Below are 17,066 nucleotides of genomic sequence, written 5' to 3' on the forward strand. Positions count from 1 at the left end.
GATGTCTTTGCAAGACAGGTGCAATTGCCTGCCTTAGCTCTACTGAGAACTAAATTGCTATTTGAGTTTTGACCGACCTTTTTGGGGGTTCCTGTGCGAACAACGACGAACGCTCCCCCTGGCTTTTATGGGACAAATGCTCCCCACAGACGTTGTTCGTCTAGGTGGTTTGGACAGCGGGCAGTGGTACGAACTCCACCCAGGTTCGTGTACTCGCGTGCCCGAAAACAGGAGAAAAAATGCCCGCCATGCACAGACCTTGTGCGTTCAGTTATACGAATGGTGACCACCAAGGGAAAGCACTCGAGCCAATATGTCGATTTGTTAATTGGTGGTTAACAGCCAAAGAAGGTCGGTGTTCGAGGAGGTATAAAAGGGGGACAACACACCAGCCATTCGGGAGACGAACAAGGGGGTATGGACAACCGAACACAGGGGAATGGAGTCTGCTACACTTGTGACGTCCTTCATTACGTGATTCTCATTTCATATTTAGGAAGAGAAACAGCCATAGTACATATGTAACAAAATGAAGAAAAGATAAGTGTGTCTTAGTGTCTACTTAAAGAGAACCTGTCATGTCAGATACCGGTTTGCAGTTTTCTAACCATCTGGCTTGACTCATGTTATACAATTAATTGTTTCTTATTCATTATTCATTACCCCTGACTCCGTCTAAAACCATCAATCATGTTTTCAGTTTGTGTTACATTTACTGTAAGACACACCTCTCCTGCATATCCCTGGTTGTGAAGTACAAGCTTGCTTCACAGACTGTCATATTCTAAACGTGATGAGTGATTCTCATTTTTTATTTAATTTCAATTTGCTGAAATGATTACTATATCAAAATATTTAGTAGGTGCCCTTTGTGTTTTAAATGTGATAAGAGTATGTTGCTGCTCTACCTTGGGTGCACTCCACAAGCCACAGTATTAGCAAATTCGTATGGGGAATTTCAAGATATTGGAATACAAGTTAAAATTCCTTGTGAAAAAAGACCAAAAAGCTAAATACGAAAAAAGTTATATTAAGTGTCAAATTGTCCTTAGCCCATGGCATCGGGGAACTGGGGAAGAACGATAAAAAAACATTATTTTATGTGTATTGTTGTTTGCCTTCTGCTTGAGTTTCCTGTTGTATCAACAAATTTGCACAAATCGATGTTAGGTTTTTCCTCTCTTCCTTATCATTCATGTTTCATGATGCTCTGCTAATTATTTTGTGCAATAGATTGTGCTCATTAATTGGTTAGGTCAATAGATTTATTTAAAATAACGATAACACATATGGCTTGAGAAAAGGAGACCACAATGTCATAGTGTTCTGTATTCCATCTCACTCTGCAACAGGTTGAGGGCTACACATGAGATACGTAATATCCCTTTACATCTCAATCACAGTATTGGGTCTAATTTTGATTTGTAATATTTTATTTTTCTACACATTAAATGCTATATGGCCACTGAGAAGGTCCAGAAAGGAGCCTCAACCCCCCTACATGCAAATGGACCTGTCATAAAGGAATTACTTCTTATAAAAGAAAACAAATGGACTATGTGATCCTGTAAAATTCCTCTCTGCTCATTCTCAGTATACCATTTGTTTTATTTCAAACATTAAAAAAAAGTAATAGACAAATGGTTGAAAAAGCTGCTTAGACCTATGGGTTTTGCGTACGTGTCTAAGCAGAATATCCCTCATCCTTCTATCGCAGAACAATTAGGAAAATTACCTGCAATAGTAAATCAAACGCAAATCACAGCAACACAATTTCAGCTGACTGTCAATAGAAGGAAGGAGGGATATCACCTAAATGTATCTCTCAAACATACAAAAGGCCAGAAATAAATGCTCGTATTCAGGTCCAATAACCTATGTTGCTCACTGGGAAAGGAGATAGGCAAGGCTGAGAGAATTGACTGGTAGGGTAAATGGAAAGCCCATTCTAAAGCTTATGTTTTGGTGTTATTACAGAAATAGTATTTTAAGGTCCTAATCAGGGCCGGACTGGGAGAAAAATTTGGCCCGGCATTTTCTTATCACAGCAGCCCACTAAGAAGGGGGCGGGGCAGAGAGGGTGTGTTTTGTCATTACCAATGACAAGCACACCCCCTCTCAAAGTGAGCATGTTGGTTCAATGCTCTTCCAGGGCAGACCATGCACAGAGCTCTGCTGAAGAGCCCTGTATTTGTTTTGCACAGTGCAAGCAAATTTAATAACATGCTTGCACTGTGTTTCCTTGCAACTTGTCTCTGGTGTCTCTATAAATGGATACCAGGAGACAAAAATGCCAGGAAAGAGTATTGTGCATGTGTTTGGAGCCTGCTTGTGGTATTGCGCGTGTGTAGAGTAAGCTGATTGTGGTGTGGTATTGTGTAATAAGGTCGGTTTAGTCATGTTGTGTTTGTGGTGTAATGTGATGCATATGTGGCTAAGGGCTGTAGAGAATGTATGTATAGGGGATGTAGCAAGTGTGTGCATACAGGCTATTGTGTGTGTGTATAGGTGATGTAGTCAGGGCCGGCGCTACCATAAGGCGGACCAGGCGGCCGCCTTAGGGCGCACCGGCCCTAGGGGCGCAAAATCAGGCTGACCGGAAGGAGGGAAGCGCACTGCGCTCCCCTCCAACCGACGACCTATTGTAGCGTGGCCGAGTGCCCGGTTCTGCGGGCACGCAAGGGAGCACTCTCCCATGTGTGCTTCCTCTTCAGCTCCCTCGCGCGCCGCATACTGATACCGGAGCCGAAAGATGACGTCATCTTCCGGCGCCGGCATCCTACGCGGTGCGTGAGGGAGCTGAAGAGGAAGCACACATGGGAGAGTGCTCCCACGCGCGCGTGTCCGCCAGCCAGCCAGCCAGCCTGCCTACCCGCCCGCCCGCCCAGGAGCCCAGCAGCACCATTGGACCCCAGGGAATCCCTTCAGCACTCCAAAAGGTAAGGAGGCTGGGGGATTAAATTTAAAAAAAAAAACATGTGTTAGTGTGAGTGTCAGTGTGTGTGTCTGGTAGTGAGTGTCAGTGTGTGTGTCTGCTAGTGAGTGTCAGTAAGTGTGTCTGCTAGTGAGTGTCAGTGTGTGTGTCTGCTAGTGAGTGTCAGTGAGTGTGTCTGCTAGTGAGTGTCAGCGTGTGTGTCTGCTAGTGAGTGTTAGCGAGTGTGTCTGCTAGTGAGTGTCAGTGAGTGTGTCTGCTAGTGAGTGTCAGTGTGTGTGTCTGCTAGTGAGTGTCAGTGAGTGTGTCTGCTAGTGAGTGTCAGTGAGTGTGTCTGCTAGTGACTGTCAGTGTGTGTGTCTGCTAGTGAGTGTCAGTGAGTGTGTCTGCTAGTGAGTGTCAGTGTGTGTGTCTGCTAGTGAGTGTCAGTGAGTGTGTCTGCTAGTGAGTGTCAGTGAGTGTGTCTGCTAGTGAGTGTCAGTGTGTGTGTCTGCTAGTGAGTGTCAGTGAGTGTGTCTGCTAGTGAGTGTCAGTGTGTGTGTCTGCTAGTGAGTGTCAGTGAGTGTGTCTGCTAGTGAGTGTCAGTGTGTGTGTCTGCTAGTGAGTGTCAGTGAGTGTGTCTGCTAGTGAGTGTCAGTGAGTGTGTCTGCTAGTGAGTGCCAGTGAGTGTGTCTGCTAGTGAGTGCCAGTGAGTGTGTCTGCTAGTGTCAGTGAGTGTGTCTGCTAGTGAGTGTCAGTGAGTGTGTCTGCTAGTGAGTGTCAGTGTGTGTGTCTGCTAGTGAGTGTCAGTGAGTGTGTCTGCTAGTGAGTGTCAGTGAGTGTGTCTGCTAGTGAGTGTCAGTGTGTGTGTCTGCTAGTGAGTGTCAGTGTGTGTGTCTGCTAGTGAGTGTCAGTGAGTGTGTCTGCTAGTGAGTGTCAGTGTGTGTGTCTGCTAGTGAGTGTCAGTGTGTGTGTCATCTAGTGAGTGTCAATGAGTGTGTCTGCTAGTGAGTGTCAGTGTGTGTGTGTGCTAGTGAGTGTCAGTGAGTGTGTCTGCTAGTGAGTGTCAGTGAGTGTGTCTGCTAGTGAGTGTCAGTGAGTGTGTCTGCTAGTGTCAGTGAGTGTGTCTGCTAGTGTGTGTCAGTGAGTGTGTCTGCTAGTGAGTGTCAGTGTGTGTGTCTGCTAGTGAGTGTCAGTGAGTGTGTCTGCTAGTGAGTGTCAGTGAGTGTGTCTGCTAGTGTCAGTGAGTGTGTCTGCTAGTGAGTGTCAGTGAGTGTGTCTGCTAGTGAGTGTCAGTGTGTGTGTCTGCTAGTGAGTGTCAGTGTGTGTGTGTCTGCTAGTGAGTGTCAGTGTGTGTGTCTGCTAGTGAGTGTCAGTGTGTGTGTCTGCTAGTGAGTGTCAGTTAGTGTGTCTGCTAGTGAGTGTCAGTGTGTGTGTCTGCTAGTGAGTGTCAGTGAGTGTGTCTGCTAGTGACTGTCAGTGTGTGTGTCTGCTAGTGAGTGTCAGTGAGTGTGTCTGCTAGTGAGTGTCAGTGTGTGTGTCTGCTAGTGAGTGTCAGTGAGTGTGTCTGCTAGTGAGTGTCAGTGAGTGTGTCTGCTAGTGAGTGTCAGTGTGTGTGTCTGCTAGTGAGTGTCAGTGAGTGTGTCTGCTAGTGAGTGTCAGTGTGTGTGTCTGCTAGTGAGTGTCAGTGAGTGTGTCTGCTAGTGAGTGTCAGTGTGTGTGTCTGCTAGTGAGTGTCAGTGAGTGTGTCTGCTAGTGAGTGTCAGTGAGTGTGTCTGCTAGTGAGTGCCAGTGAGTGTGTCTGCTAGTGAGTGCCAGTGAGTGTGTCTGCTAGTGTCAGTGAGTGTGTCTGCTAGTGAGTGTCAGTGAGTGTGTCTGCTAGTGAGTGTCAGTGTGTGTGTCTGCTAGTGAGTGTCAGTGAGTGTGTAGGCTAGTGAGTGTCAGTGAGTGTGTCTGCTAGTGAGTATCAGTGTGTGTGTCTGCTAGTGAGTGTCAGTGTGTGTGTCTGCTAGTGAGTGTCAGTGAGTGTGTCTGCTAGTGAGTGTCAGTGTGTGTGTCTGCTTGTGAGTGTCAGTGAGTGTGTCTGCTAGTGAGTGTCAGTGTGTGTGTCTGCTAGTGAGTTTCAAGGAGTGTGTCTGCTAGTGAGTGTCAGTGAGTGTGTCTGCTAGTGAGTGTCAGTGTGTGTGTCTGCTAGTGAGTGTCAGTGAGTGTGTCTGCTAGTGAGTGTCAGTGTGTGTGTCTGCTAGTGAGTGTCAGTGAGTGTGTCTGCTAGTGAGTGTCAGTGTGTGTGTGTGCTAGTGAGTGTCAGTGAGTGTGTCTGCTAATGAGTGTCAGTGAGTATGTCTGCTAGTGAGTGTCAGTGAGTGTGTCTGCTAGTGTCAGTGAGTGTGTCTGCTAGTGAGTGTCAGTGAGTGTGTCTGCTAGTGAGTGTCAGTGTGTGTGTCTGCTAGTGAGTGTCAGTGAGTGTGTCTGCTAGTGAGTGTCAGTGAGTGTGTCTGCTAGTGTCAGTGAGTGTGTCTGCTAGTGAGTGTCAGTGAGTGTGTCTGCTAGTGAGTGTCAGTGTGTGTGTCTGCTAGTGAGTGTCAGTGTGTGTGTGTCTGCTAGTGAGTGTCAGTGTGTGTGTCTGCTAGTGAGTGTCAGTGTGTGTGTCTGCTAGTGAGTGTCAGTTAGTGTGTCTGCTAGTGAGTGTCAGTGTGTGTGTCTGCTAGTGAGTGTCTGTGAGTGTGTCTGCTAGTGAGTGTCAGTGAGTGTGTCTGCTAGTGAGTGTCAGTGAGTGTGTCTGCTAGTGAGTGTCAGTGAGTGTGTCTGCTAGTGAGTGTCAGTGAGTGTGTCTGCTAGTGAGTGTCAGTGAGTGTGTCAGTTAGTGTCAGTGAGTGTGTCTGCTAGTGAGTGTCAGTGAGTGTGTCTGCTAGTGAGTGTCAGTGAGTGTGTCAGCTAGTGTCAGTGTGTGTGTGTGCTAGTGAGTGTCAGTGTGTGTGTCTCCTAGTGAGTGTCAGTGAGTGTGTCTGTTAGTGAGTGTCAGTGAGTGTGTCTGCTAGTGAGTGTCAGTGTGTGTGTCTGCTAGTGAGTGTCAGTGAGAGTGTCTGCTAGTGAGTGTCAGTGAGTGTGTCTGCTAGTGTCAGTGAGTGTGTATGCTAGTGAGTGTCAGTGAGTGTGTCTGCTAGTGAGTGTCAGTGTGTGTGTCTGCTAGTGAGTGTCAGTGAGTGTGTCTGCTAGTGAGTGTCAGTGAGTGTGCTGCAAGTGAGTGTCAGTGAGTGTGTCTGCTAGTGAGTGTCAGTGAGTGTGTCTGCTAGTGAGTGTCAGTGTGTGTGTCTGCTAGTGAGTGTCAGTGTGTGTGTCTGCTAGTGAGTGTCAGTGAGTGTGTCTGCTAGTGAGTGTCAGTGAGTGTGTCTGCTAGTGTCAGTGAGTGTGTCTGCTAGTGAGTGTCAGTGTGTGTGTCTGCTAGTGAGTGTCAGTGTGTGTGTCTGCTAGTGAGTGTCAGTGAGTGTGTCTGCTAGTGAGTGTCAGTGAGTGTGTCTGCTAGTGAGTGTCAGTGAGTGTGTCTGCTAGTGAGTGTCAGTGAGTGTGTCTGCTAGTGAGTGTCAGTGTGTGTGTCTGCTAGTGAGTGTCAGTGTGTGTGTCTGCTTGTGAGTGTCAGTGAGTGTGTCTGCTAGTGAGTGTCAGTGTGTGTGTCTGCTAGTGAGTGTCAGTGTGTGTCTGCTAGTGAGTGTCAGTGTGTGTGTCTGCTAGTGAGTGTCAATGAGTGTCTGCTAGTGAATGTCAGTGTGTGTGTCTGCTAGTGAGTGTCAGTGAGTATGTCTGCTAGTGAGTGTCAGTGAGTGTCAATGAGTGTCTGCTAGTGAGTGTCAGTGTGTGTGTCTGCTAGTGAGTGTCAGTGAGTGTGTCTGCTAGTGTCAGTGTGTGTGTCTGCTAGTGGGTGTCAGTGTGAGTGTCTGCTAGTGTGTCAGTGAGTGTGTTACTGTGTGTCTCTTACTGAGTGTGTTTGTGTGTGTATTAGTGAGTCTGTTTGATGTCTGTTAGTGAGTGTGTGTTTGTCAGTGAGAGTGTATGTTTTGTAAGTGAGTGTGTATGTATGTCTGTCGCTGAGTGTGTCTGTCAGTAAATGTGTGTGTCTGTTAGCTGGTGTAAATGCATCTGTTCATGAGTGTGTGTGTGTGTGTGTCTTCAGCACTTACCTTTCTCTAGCGCCAGACTCCCTTGGCGCTGGGGATCCCTCCGCCTCTCAGCTCCGAATGCTCTTGCCGCGCACGCATTCAAACCGCCCATAGGAAAACATTACTCAATGCTTTCCTATGGACGTTCAGTGTTTTAGAATAGCGGAAGCTCCTCTAGCGGCTGTCAGTGAGACATCCACTAGAGGCTGGATTAACCCTCGGTGAAACATAGCAGTTTCTCTGAAACTGCTATGTTTCCAGCTGCAGGGTTAAAACTAGAGGGACCTGACACCCAGACCACTTCACTTCGCAGAGTAAGCGCGAGGGGGGGGGAGGCACGGATCAATTTGCGCACTGGGGCCCCATGAGTCATGTGTACGCCACTGCACCTACCCTGGTGTCTGCCGCAGGCTGTGTGGAGGGGGCGAGGATATGAATGCAGAGGCGGCTCTCTAATTAGGCGGTTTAGGCGGCCACCTAAGGCCTCGCGCTGGCTGGGGCCTCGCGGCCGCCTAAACCGCCTGTTGGCAGAGTGTGTCAGGTCCTCGGTCACTGACCGAGGACCTGACACCAGGAGGGGGCCCGGCGGCTTGCCCGGTATGCCGCCGGGTGCGAGGCCCCTCCTGGCTGCCAGGCCGGCCACCGCAGACACTGGTCTGCAGCTCCGCAGTGTGCAGAGCTGCAGACCATGTGACTTGCGAGAATTGGCCAATCAGAGCGTTGCCGCGGGTTTCCACGGCAACGCTCTGAAATCTCGCGAGATTACACGGTCTGCAGCTCTGTGGAGCTGCAGACCGGGAGCAATGGCCACCGGACCACCAGGGATCCCACTGGACCACCAGGGAAAGGTAGGCTCTCCCTCCCCATCACCCCCCACCACACTCAGGCTCACCCCTGACCACCATCACCCCCCACCACCCTAAGCCTCACCGACCACCATCACCACCTTCAGCTTCACCCCCACCACCATCACCCCCACCACCCTCAGCCTCACCCCCACCACCATCACCCCCACCACCCTCAGCCTCACCCACCACCATCACCCCCACCACCCTAAGCCTCACCCCCCACCATCACCCCCCACCACCCTCAGCTTCACCCCCCACCACCATCACCCCCACCACCCTCAGCCTCACCCCCACCACCATCACCCCCACCACCCTCAGCCTAACCCCCCACCACCACCATCACCCCCCACCACCCTCATCTTCACCCCCCACCACCATCACCCCCACCACCCTCAGCCTCACCACCATCACCCCACCCTCACCACCATCACCCATCCCCACCCTCACCATCACCCCCACCACCCTCAGCCTCACCCCCACCACCATCACCCACCATCACCACCCTCAGCCTCACCACCCACCACCATCACCCCCCACCACCCTCACCATCACCCCTCCCCACCACCCTCAGCCTCACCCCCACCACCCTCAGCCTCACCCCCACCACCCTCAGCTACACCCACCACCACCATCAGCTTCACCCCCCCACCACCGTCACCATCACCCCCACCACCCTCAGCCTCACCCCCCACCACCCTCACCATCACCCCTCCCCACCACCCTCAGCCTCACCCCCACCACCCTCAGCCTCACCCCCACCACCCTCAGCTACACCCACCACCACCATCAGCTTCACCCCCCCACCACCGTCACCATCACCCCCACCACCCTCAGCCTCACCCCCACCACCATCACCCACCATCACCATCACCACCCTCAGCCTCACCCCCCCACCACCCTCAGCCTCACCCCCACCACCATCACCCCCCACCACCCTCACCATCACCCCCCACCACCCTCAGCCTCACCCCCTACCACCATCACCCACCATCACCACCCTCAGCCTCACCACCCCCCATCATCACCCCCCACCACCCTCACCATCACCCCACCATCACCCCCACCACCCTCAGCTACACCCACCACCACCATCAGCTTCACCACCGTCACCATCACCCCCCACCACCCTCAGCCTCACCCCCCACCACCATCACCCACCATCACCATCACCCCCACCACCATCACCCCCCACCACCATCACCCCTCCCCACCCTCACCCCTCACCACCCTCACCATCACCCCTCCCCACCATCACCCCCACCACCCTCAGCCTCACCCCCACCACCCTCAGCTACACCCACCCCCCACCACCGTCACCATCACCCCCCACCACCGTCCTCAGCTTCACCCTCACCACCCTCACCATCACCCCTCCCCACCCTCACCATTACCCCCACCACCCTCACCATTACCCCACCCTCAGCCTCATCCCCCATAACCCCCCACCACCCTCAGCCTCACCTCCCACCACCCTCAGCATCACCCCTCACCACCCTCAGCTTCACCACCCTCAACATCACCACCCTCAGCATCACTCCCCCACCACCCTCAGCATCACCCCCTCACCCCCCTCAGCATCACCCCCCTCAGCCTCACCCCCACCACCCTCAGCATCACCACCCTCAGCATCACCCCTCACCACTCTCACATTACCCCCTCTCACTCTCACATTACCCCCTCTCACTCTCACATTACCCCCTCTCACTCTCACATTAGCCCCCCCACTCTCACATTAGCCCCCCCACTCTCACATTAGCCCCCCCCACTCTCACATTACCCCCCACACTCACATTACCCCCCTCTCACTCTCACATTACTCACTCTCACATTACCCCGTCTCACTCTCACATTATCCCCCTCTCACTCTCACATTACCCCCTCTCACTCTCACATTACCCCCTCTCACTCTCACATTACCCCCCCTCACTCTCACATTAACCCCCCTCACTCTCACATTAACCCCCCTCTCACTCTCACATTAACCCCACTCTCACATTAACCCACCTCTCACTCTCACATTACCCCCCTCACTCTCACATTAACCCCCCTCACTCTCACATTAACCCCCTCACTCTCACATCACCCCCCTCACTCTCACATTAACCCCCCTCACTCTCACTTTAACCCCCTCACTCTCACATTAACCCCCCTCACTCTCACATTAACCCCCTTACTCTCACATTAACCCCCTCACTCTCACATTGCCCCGCTCCCTCTCACATTACCATCACCCCCCGCTCCCTCTCACATTACCATCACCCCCCGCTCCCTCTCACATTAACATCATTCCCCGCTCCCTCTCACATTACCATCACCCCCCGCTCCCTCTCACCATCACACCCCCCGCTCCCTCTTACCATCAGCTACCCCATACACATAGGGTCTCAGACAAAAACACAAACATGCTCACAGAGACATACATTCGCACACACAAGGATATTCTCTGTCAGACACACTCTCAGGCACATACACAGGTAGACAGTGCATCAATGTGTATATGTGACACTTTTTTGTTAGTGGGGCCTCATGTTTGCGTTTCGCCTAAGGCCTCATAAAGTCTAGAGCCGCCTCTGTATGAATGACATCATATCCCTGCTCCCTGTGTACCACACAGCGCGGCTGGCGCCCTGTGATGGGGCTGGGCTGCAGGACAGGACTCCAAGGAGCCAGACAGCATGCATTCAGGGAACAAGATTGAACTGATGTAAGTATGTAATTGTGTCTCTGTATGTATGTATGTCTCTGTATGTATGTATGTATGTATGTATGTCTCTGTATGTATGTATGTATGTATGTCTCTGTATGTATGTATGTATGTATGTAGGTCTCTGTATGCCTGTATGTCTTTGTATGTATGTTTCTGTATGCCTCTGTATGCCTGTATGTCTCTGTTCAAAATGTATGTGTCTGTATGTTTCTGTATGCCTGTATGTCTCTGTATGTACAAATGTATGTGTCCGTATGCCTGTATGTCTCTGTATGTACAAATGTATGTCTTTGTACGTATGTGTCTGTATGCCTGTATGTCTCTGTATACCTGTATATATGTATGTGTCTGTATGACGGTATGTCTCTGTATGCGTGTATGTCTTTGTATGCCTGTATGTATGTATGTGTCTGTATGCCTGGATGTCTCTGTATATATGTTTCTGTATGTCTATGTATGTATGTATGTATGTGTCTGTATGTATGACGGTATGCCTCTGTATGTATGTCTTTATATGCCTGCATGTCTCTGTATGCATGTATGTCTCTGTCTGTGTCTGTATGTCTCTGCATGATTATTTCTGTGTTTGTATGAACCTTATTTTAAACGAGGGTGGGTGGCACCAAAATGCATCTTCGCCTGTGTAACTAAAAATCCTAGCACCGGTCCTGGATGTAGTGTATGTAGAAGGTGTGTGTTTAGGGGTGTAGTATGTGTTTGCTTACAAGGAATCTAGTATGTGTATAGGGGATCCAGAGTGTGTATGTTAAGAGTGTAGTGTGTGTGTATGTGTGTATATAGGAGTCTAGTGTGTGTTTGAAGGACCCAGAATGTGTAGGAGATCTAGTGAGTGTGTGTTTATAACGGATTCAGAGTGTATATAGGGATATAGTGTGTGTATGTGTGTAGATGATCCAGAGTTGGGTAATGGATCTAGTGTGTGTCTGGAATGTAATGTGTTTAGGGGTGCAGTATATGTGTGAGGGGTGCTGTGTGTATATATATATATATATATATATATATGTGTGTGTTTGGAACTATTGTATATGTGTGTGCGGAAGTGTGTCGGGGGGTTCTGTGTGTATGTGAGGGGTGCAGTATGTGTGTGTGATGGATGCTGTGTGTGAGGGGTGCTGTGTGTGATGTGTGTGAGGGTGCTGTGTGAGGGTGCTGTGTGAGGGTGCGGTGTGTGATGTGTGAGAGAGTGCTGTGTGTGACAGTGCTGTGTGTAACAGTGCTGTGTGTGAGTGCTGTGTGTGATGTGTGTGTGTGATGTGTGTGAGTGCTGTGTATGATGTGTGTGAGTGTTGTGTGTGATGTGTGTAAGAGTGCTGTGTGTGAGAGTGCAGTGTGTGAGAGTGCTGTGTATGATGTGTTTGAGAGTGCTGTGTGTGTGAGTGCTGAGTGTGCTGTGTGTGAGACTGCTGAGTGTGCTGTGTGTGAGAGTGCTGAGTGTGCTGTGTGTGAGAGCGCTGTGTATGATGTGTGTGAGAGTGCTGAATGTGCTGTGCATGAGAGTGCTGTGTGTGCAAGTGCTGAGTATGATGTGTGTGAGAGTGCTGTGTATAAATGTTAGAATGGATTTTGTGTGTAGGGGGGTAAATAAACAAATAAAATAACAGACATTAGGTCCCCCCCTCCCTTCTTACCTTTAGCCTGGGAGGGGGGGACCGGTACGCTGGTACCTGGGAGGTGGGGTGGCGATGTTCCCTGGTGGTCCTCTTGGTGAGTGAAATCTCGCGAGATCCGGTCGTTGCCATGGCAACACTCCGGATCTAGCGAGAGGGACCCGGCGGAGCTGCAAGTTAGAGCTCCGCCGGGTCCTCTCTCCAGGCTGGCTGTCTCCCTCCCTCTCTCCCCGCCGGCGGCCGCATTTGACAGCATGTGGGCTGGTGAGGGAGATCTTTGATCTCCCCACCGGCCCTCCATGGAATACAGCGGGGCCGGCGCTTGGATAGTGCCAGCCCTGCATAGACCGGCAGGGGAGATCCTGGGACCTCCCCTGCCAGCCTCGGCCCATGGCCACCGTGGCCCAGTCCGACGATGGCCAGTCCGGGCCTGGTCCTAATGCAGGGGTAGGCAACCTTCGGCACTCCAGATGTTGTGGACTACATTTCATCAAATGCTTTGCCAGCATTATGCCCTGATGCATTGGTGTATTGCTCCAGTTACACTGTTTAAAGGGTTACTCCAAACCTTATAACTAATAAGGTTTTTTTTTACCCAATTGTGCATATCTAAGCTAAGACCTCCCTTCCCCTTGAAAGGTTTTTTTTTTTTTACTTACCTGTAATTCAGTACTGGGCAAAACTTCTGGCACTGACCTTCCTCCTCCACCTGACTTCAGGGCAACCATTGTACGATCCATCCACAGACTTTATGTGCTCTGAGTCAGTGAGGGGAGGGGGACGGAGTGGGAAGGCACAGAGGGAGAGAGGAATTTTTGTTAAAAATACAAAACTGCTGTAATAGAGATAGGTGAAGGGACCACACAGAGGGAGTTGTGCCTGCAAAGGGAGAATGTCTTTAAATCTGTCACCAATGTCCACTGCACGCTGACAACAGACATACAAGATTCACAGAATTGACCTTTGGCTATCCGAAACGGAGTTTTGGGCTTTCAAAGTAGCATGTGCTAAGGGTTTCACTAGCCCCTGGCACAAAGGATGATATGTCTCTGGATGTGCTGCATTATAAGCAGAAAAGCTGCACATCTAGACTCCTACCACCATTACCACTTCACTGTAATCCTTAAACATGAAGACACCTCCACAGAATTCATCATGTGGTGATAAAGTCCATGAGTGGTGCCATTTTGGGAATCCATTTAGTCCCTAATCTGGGTGGCCTTATACTACCCGGTCCCACTAGGTCCCTGCAATTTGACCTCTGTGTTCACCAAACACAAAAATGGCTTGCTTGCTAATAGGATCACTTTAGCTGGTGTGGAAACCATGGGATTACATTAAAGTGTAGGTAATATTCCAATGGGTGAGTTAAAACCTATAACCAGAGATACAATGAGGTCCTTCTTTGTTGTTCAGACTCTGTAATTGGGATAAGTGGACAGTCATCCTATGAATAAAAACAGGTCCTGCACATATGCTCCGGCCTTCCACCAAGGGGGCGCTCTGTGTGTAGGATGGACACCGCTGAATCCACCAATGTAGTATCAAAGAAGAGAAACACAGGCAGCACTCCAGGATATAGAAGGTGAATTTATTCGTGGGTTCACCACCTCACTAAAATAAGTGCAACGTTTTGGCTTCTAAGAGCCTTAATCATGCATTAATTTTGGTGAGGTGGTGAACTCACGAATAAATTCACCTTCTATATCCTGGAGTGCTGACCTGTTTCTCTTCTTTGAAGTCATCCTATGAATGTCCTTTCTGACACTGCAGATCTCACTTTTGTTTTCTTTCTTTTAATTATATTTCTATATAAGACCATTGAGTTGACCTGTACTGTCTTTTCGCATTGTTGAAAATTAGCATAATTCGTCCAACTTTGCAATCAGTGTTTCCATTTATATGTGTGTAGTCTCCATGTGCTTTTAACAATCTAAAAAAGAAATAAAATAATCATTCCAACTTGGCCAACTTTTCCACACTGGAACATTATTGGTCCAAAATAGGAAATGCACAGAAGATGAAAGTATATGCATTTAAAACCACCCACTGAATTCATTTTCAGATTGCATTTCATTTGAATAAATTGTTAACAAAGCACAGAATTTTAGTTCTATGGGAGTAAAAATGCCATAGTGCAAAACAGTTATATTTTTTCTCAAGATGTAATCGAATGACACAATAGTAGTTTAGATATCATTATTCATCCGCGCTTCTGATTAGGTACCATCAAAAAGAAATACAAAACATATTGTGCAGCTATTTTTAGTATATATTTATGCAAACCACAAACTAAAAAAAAAAAGCAAATGCAATTCTAAGAAGACAACGTTTTTCCAGTGATTAAGAAAAAAAGAAAATGCTAATGAAAAAAAAACGACGCACTTCAAATCAGGATATGCGCCGTCAAGCAGATATCATCTTCTGTATTCCAGATAGTATGCTTGTCATATCCGACAGAAAATCACCTGTCAAGGCAAGAGCACAGAGAGGACACCATGTATTGTCATCCAGCGTCATCGTCAATCACTGTTTCATTCTGTTATTTTAAAATGGCACTTTTACGCATCTTTGTAAACAAACATTCTTATTTTAACTAAGGAGCTTATTAAGTTGATCCTTGATAGTTCTTATGTCAGAAATACTAGCAATAACATTAACATGGAAATGTATTTCGTGTGATGAAATAATTAATGCCTTAAAACATAAAAAAAATATAAAAAAAGAGTTACATTCTTGGTTAATTTTTTCCACTACAGTAAAAGGTCACAGATGATGAATGACACTAGTATTTCTTACTTCTGGTGCTTATATCAATATTTTAAATGTACACACTGGTATTTTTAAAGGTCAGTTGTTTCAGAGACAAGAGTTCTAAGTGTCCCTTATGAGCTCTCTGTTCTCCACTTAAGACATTTTGAGTTGTATTGGGAATTTCTAATATCAATTATTTTGCCTGCAGTGATGATAATTATAGTGCATTGCAGATGTCGGTATATTTTATTCAGCTGACTCAAGAAGTATGTTTTTCGCAGTCCACCATGTTGGATCTCCCCTTCACTGAGCCAGCGATGTGACAGATCCATAAATACAAAAAAAATGTACTGTGATTGTGCTTTTAAAGGAGATTAAGATGAATGTTGGCTAATCAGGGTTGAACTGGTTTGGGGGGCCAAATGCTCTTCAGGCCTCTTTCAACCCCCACTAAATCACATTCATGGTACTCATAATAAAAGCATTACCCTGTGTGTGCTTTGTTAGGGGTGGTGCGGTTGTGAGTAAGCGTGATAAGTGGGCCGAAGTTGCCCAACTGCAGTTGGCCTGAGTTGATCCGTCTTCCCTCCTCTGTGGCAGTACTGTGAAGAGCTCTCTATGAGCTTTCTATTTTAGGCAGTCCAGACCCACACAGGGGTCTTCTTTGTATTGTTAGTGAACACAGCTACCAGTAGGAACTGAATGCAACCAATATTCAGCCATTCCAGCAAGTACTCTCTCTGAACTCTAGTACTTTAGTGAGGCTCTACGTATACCATTTACCAGAGGGAGAGGTAGGTTAGGGAGAAAAGATAGTCAGGGGCAGCACGGAGTTGGGAAGCATAGCGCTATTGGCTGTCTGACACCAGAATGCTGTATATGTTGGTGTCAGAAACCAATTTTGCACAGAATTAAACGTAACTTTTTTTTCCAGTTTCAAGGACAAGTTCTCTTTCAGCTCGATCTCCCTCCACTGGCATTACTCCCTACTTCCAAAGAGTGAGGAGGACAGGGACGTTACTGGGGCGCGATGCCATTGACTGTCTGGTGCCAGCATGCTGTGTGTGCTGACGTCAATCACCCATTTCGCACATAATTGACATTAGCCACCCTGGAAGGCTAATGATGGGATGGCTAATGATGGTGCCAGAGGTCGTGTTTTGGGATGGCTAATGATTGTGCCAGAAATCATGTTACACCTCCGACAGATAAGAGATTAATCTCTGTATGTGCAGTGTTTAATAGCAAAATGCTTCACATACTGATCCAGGTACCATGACATCTCCAAAACTATGAAGTGGTCATGGTGCTTGGAGTAACCCTTTAAGATTGGCCTGACCATGTTTGGCAAGTGTCTTTTAAACAGTTAAATCAGGTAATGCTACATTCATAGGACAACTGTCATCACAATTTCACTTTTTTAAAAATGTTTTCAAATGTTTATTACATTAAATGAAACATAATTAAATATATATATATATATATATATGTTATCAGACCAACTGCTTCTCCACCAAACGTATCTGCTGTAGCTTCACACAGAGCAATCACAGCAGCAGGCAAGTTAAGCTGAGCATCAGCTGGTCAGGTAACAGTAGAGTCTAATCTAGTAATAAGGGGAGCAGTATTGGAAAATGTAATATAGATATGCACAACCATATTTTTGTATCCTCCAATAGGTGCAGTTTGTTAAAAAGTACATGTAAAAAAAGAACAAGAAAGAGAAATAGTATAGATCGTCTTAACAGACTCTAAATATCATCCCATAGACATTGATTGCTCTTATAGTGGGTTGATCTAGAGCTTGTATGAAATAGTCAGAGTTATTTATACAGGCAGGTCCATTCATAAGAATTATAAGTGGGGAATTATCCTTTTTAGAAGATGAATGATATAAAGCTTATCATTTATTGTAGACAGACATGCATGACAGAAATAAATCAATAAAAAATCAATAAAAACCCTGCCTCTTACGAGAACAAGTGGTGAGTAACCACGGCTTATACCGTTACTCACTAATCAGGCTCAATATGGATGGGCTGCAAGCGTCTCTGGAAGCAGGGT

The sequence above is a fragment of the Pelobates fuscus genome, chromosome 2, assembly GCF_036172605.1.
Source record: "Pelobates fuscus isolate aPelFus1 chromosome 2, aPelFus1.pri, whole genome shotgun sequence".
Classification (NCBI taxonomy): Eukaryota; Metazoa; Chordata; class Amphibia; order Anura; family Pelobatidae; genus Pelobates; species Pelobates fuscus.